Genomic DNA, 4,846 nt, shown 5'->3' with positions numbered 1-4,846 from the left:
GCCACTGGGGCCAGTCCAATAACTCTGTAGAGCGTTTTCACATGATGTCGCGGTGGCCATATTGGATCCAAAACAATAAAACGGCGGCCAAGTTGGTGTTCCAAACAAATCCTGTGGGAGTTGAACTCTTTTCTTATGTAAATCCTTTATTTTGTTCCAATAAGATTGCTTAGATCCTGGCCACGTGAGTGAAAACGCTCTATTGGAAATTCTCAGATTTCGTGAGAGACTGGGCCAGCCGTTGCTACCGTCTACTTTGACATCATGGGATTCTTTTTGAGGCGGGCTGAAGCTTCCTTCTTTGGTTATTACGAGGCTGCGAAGAAAGTCTGGGTCAAATTCTTTCCCCAAAAATTAACATTGCAGTTCAACTTGACAGGAAGGGGATAAAAGGACGAGAAGATAGCGAGAGAAGAGGGGGAGGGGGCCATTATTCGAGAGAGGCGATTACTCTGAATATTTCAGTCAAGGGGGGGGGGGTTAATCGAAGGACGGCTATTATTCGACGAAATACGGTAAACTCACTTCTTTTTTTTATATTGGTAACTGTTGATACGCTGCAATAACTAAAGTAGCTTATGTATTTATTTATCTATCTATTTACAGACTTCAGCACTCCAGCAACCAAACAGGTCCGTTGTGCTTTAATTCAACTACTTAATTCTTACTCACCTACTAAACCATATATTTAGGTCGCAACTGAAGTCGGCCAAACTTGGGCCGATTGATTGCGAATCGCAAATTTCTCTCACAATAGGAAAATCTTAAATTCCGGTTGAAGCCGTCAACGGAAGCGGGCAGCAAAAGGCCAGTCTTTTTATTCGTTTGTTGTTATTAAAATGATCTTCGAATGCTCAGTATGTAACTGAGACCACAGGTACCCCAAGCTGACCAAGCTCAGAAGCGATCGTTGTTGCGTATCAGAAATACTATAAAGGATTGTATGGATATTTTAGCGATCGTTAATAGCGGAGCTCCTTGCGCGCGCGACGCGCGCGCGAGTGGAGCACCATAACTAAGATAAACTACCCATCCGAGAAATTTTGGTTATGACGTCAGCGTACGTCCGTCCGTACGGACTTTCCGGGTAGTGGAAAGTAGTCCGCATGGACTCTTGGGGTAGGGGAAAGTAGAGATTTTTTGGCGGGAAATCGCATGGCGCAACGTCGCGCAATTATATCGCGCAACTGGTTTTGAAAAAAGAAATTTAAAAGCAACTTAGCAAAAAGATTTTTCGACAGAGCCTTTATAACTTTTATTACAACTTACGAAAGCTATTATGTCAAAAAACAACAGCAGAGAGATTTTAGCGTGTAGATGACAGGTTTTAAGCAGAGAGCAAAGAGAAGGTGAACGGCAGAGAGCAAGAGTCAACACGCGTAGAACAAGCGAAGACGATCGCCAAAGAGAGCGCGTTAGAAGTAGAAGAAGAAGACAACATTTTAGCGAAGAAAGTCGGCAAGTAGAAAGAGTCAGAGCGAGAAGAAGGAGAGAAAATTATAGTGAAAAACGCCGGCAAGCAGAACGATGCAGAGCTAGAATGAACAGACAAAGGCAACGCGAAAGAGAAATACAAAGGCAAAGAGAACGGCAGCAACATAATGACATGATGACAGAAAGTGTTGTGTTAATGTCACTATGGCCCCGCGTTATTAACATTTTGATTTCAAACTGATCTCGGACGCGAAAATTCAGCCAATCATTTAAAAATACAAGCAGGGAAGACAGAGGCTTTTCACTTTTCTCACCATAGTCACTCGTTGATCACGCTCTACGACCGTCCAATTTTGATGCTCTGATTGGTCAAAATTTGACAGGTGAGTTCATGCAGAAAATTTATACAGCATCTTGAACCTTGTTTACTTTGACAGCTGAAGCTGACAGAGTATTTTGTCAACTTGTGATGTTTTTTACTGTCTTTTCCCACTGGATGCTTAAAATGAAATACAGCTGCTATCAACAGTCTTCTTTGATCCATGGCTGGTTTTTTTATTGAATTTTTGGTTGGGAAATGCGCCGGTTGTCAAAGTTGGAAATCAGATTTCGGATGCATCGTTTTCGTTTTTCACCTTGCTGGATGCGGGGTTGAAAAGTCCCTCAAGCGATTCTGGCCTTACTTGATAGCTTTCAAGAGCTGCATCTCGAATGGTAAGCCTGAGTAATTATTGTATACAGTGTATGTTTGTTTTTTTTATATCTAATATCATGAAGTCGAGCGCAGTTTATGAGGCTAATTTATGCACGTTTGTATTAAGATCTGAGACAATGATCTGATCTAGTATATATAAGCTTACAGAGCTTTAAAAAGCCTTTAATCGATATTTTCTCTCCGCATATAGAATGAAAAAACGTTCCGAAGAGTATTTAGTTATAATTTTGGCTGTAGAAAGAAAGCTTTGAGCGATTTTCTTGCCTCGAGTTCATCTCTGAAAACAGTAAACACCAGGAAGCCGGCTAAAAGCTTTAGGCTTAAGCGTAAAGACTCAGGATTTTTAGAGACGCTTTAATACTTGTCTTCGTGAATGAAAATTGTTGTCTCTGTAAATGTTTCACCGAATTACATTTCTTTTATTGATTGTTAGTAGTCTCTTGCAATTGCTTTGCTGTTTGTTTTCAGTTGTTCACAGACAACGCTTGCAGGAGTATTCAAAATGCCGCGCGTTTGCACATCGTTATAAAACCATTAAATAAAAAAAATAAACAATAAATTCTTTATTATGTTGAAGCGTAACTCTTTTAATGTTCACTGAAAATCTGGCGCTTGTCAAAAGTGACAACCGGCTGGCTGTATAGGTGATTTTGGAAATTTTTTGAACGGTTTTGCTAAAAGCCCACGCGTGCTTCGTACGGTTCTGAATATTGAATGAGTGCAATTTGTCTTGAAAAATTGTGAAATACTGCATTTAGTCTGAGGTCTGTATGATAAAAACAGCGCCTCATATTACTGTTTCACCTCAGATGTGATGCATAAAAAGTATGAAATGTTGGTTTATACCCTCCCAGAGTTGTTGGCAAGATTTTTTTAAGTAGACTTGTCGAACGCAAAAAATTCGGCCTGATTTGTTTTTTCCATGAATTCGTTTTCCAGGCCTAATCTACTGTGATCAAGAGCTATTATGGCTCTTAAATGTGATCGACGATGATTGCTATTTTTTGGGTGTATATATACCGGCTATCAATTCGATGAAAGATTTTTTTTCACTCTAAGATCACTTAGCCTTAGCTTTCCCTAAAAAGTCACATAAGTGCCCTTAAGTTAACTGATTTGTGGATTAGAAGTTTATTGTTTGATTTAAATCATAAGTTTATTAATGGGAGCTTCGCTTTTAGCCCTGGCTAAATCTATATATTAGGTAACCTGTGTACAGCTACCCATCGTTAATAGGTAACCTGTGTAAAGCCACCCACTGTTAATAGGTAACCTGTGTAAAGCCGCCCATCGTTAATGATGAAACCTGTGTACAGCCGCCCATCGTTAACAGGTAACCTGTGCAAAGCCGCCCATGTTCTCAAACTGAATCGGGGGCCGGAGAGAGTCTCTCTCCCCGATTTTGTTTGAGTGGAGTCGGGCGGCTGTAGACATATTCAAGGAACGGTCAAATAATTGATTCACCAGCACGCAGAAGGCGAAAACACAAGACACATGACGACAGTTAACATTTCGTTTAAACTTTCATTGAAACATTTACAATCAAATTTTTTTTAAAGGAAAATGTTCATCTGTATTCCATCTGTAAAGCCGACAGATTGATACTCAGATTTCAGTATCAAAACAAAACAGAGGGTGGTCTGCCTATGGTTTTAGTTTCTCTCTTTGTAATTCTCAAGGTTATTGAATGAACAACTTGCCACAGAACTAAAACTCGCTAAAACGATCTGAGGGAGCCCATTCCTTATTAGCCCGGTGGCTTCTCTTGGGCTTCCTCGCCATGAGAGTTTAAATAATTAGATTTTTTTTGCTTTGTACATCTTATGGCAAACAAAACAATAAACAAATAAACAAATATAATAAGACCATAAATGAGTAACGTTTTGTTCTCTCGGTTTCCAGCCCGGCCGCGCCGATACCATTGAAGTTGTGAACTTGAAAAGGAAAGCAAGTTCGAGGGACTTTTGCAAAAGCACCAAAAGGATAAACGAAACAGTTAATACTAAAGAAGAGTTGGTCAATTTGGTTGTAAGACTCCATGAAACTGACGATTTTCGTAACGAACACTGGCAAACATTCGACGAACTTTGTCATCCTTGTGGAATCGATAATGACTTCATTGGTGGATTTGAAAATCTCGAAAAAGAAGTCTGTCATATTTTGGAAATTTCTTGCTTGAAACAAGCGAACATATCGCTTCCAGAGATTAAACCTTCAAAGACTTTTTCAAAGATTCCTTTTTTCTACTCACAACTCTCCAAACAGCTACTAAATAGGCTTATAAGAATATTTCGTGAGGATTCTGAAATGTTCGAATATGATATTCCTATGTCTATCTTCAGTGGTAATTCTGGGGTCCGTAGAGTTTCACTCCGAGATCGATGATGTGTAAAAAGTGCACAACCTGTAAAGCGAGCGGCGCCGTAGCTCAGTCGGTTAGAGCGCCTGTCTAGTAAACAGGAGGTCATGGGTTCGAATCCCATCGGTGCCTTATATAGACACTTTTTTTTACCTTACTTTTTCATCTCGTATTGAGAAACGTGGAACGAAAAAACTTCAGATGTAATGTGAACATGTATTATGCATTATGTATTATGCATTATGTATTATGCATTATGTATTTGCCATATTTTCATCACTCAAAATAAGCGTCGAGGAAACTTCGTGCAAAGAGAAACCAACCTCGCCGCTCAAAGG

The 4,846-nt window shown here is 39.7% G+C and overlaps 1 non-coding gene across 1 annotated transcript; it reads left to right on the top strand.

The window, feature by feature from the left end:
- Positions 1 to 4,566: 4,566 nt before the first annotated feature.
- Trnat-agu (transfer RNA threonine (anticodon AGU)) lies at positions 4,567 to 4,640 on the top strand. The gene has a single exon. It is a non-coding gene; the product is annotated as a tRNA-Thr (tRNA).
- The last annotated feature ends 206 nt before the right edge of the window (positions 4,641 to 4,846 follow it).

This window comes from Porites lutea, chromosome 5 (genome assembly GCF_958299795.1).
Source record: "Porites lutea chromosome 5, jaPorLute2.1, whole genome shotgun sequence".
Lineage (NCBI taxonomy): Eukaryota > Metazoa > Cnidaria > Anthozoa > Scleractinia > Poritidae > Porites > Porites lutea.
Note: the sequence above shows the minus strand (reverse complement) of the source record. Positions and strands in the feature narration are given on the sequence as shown.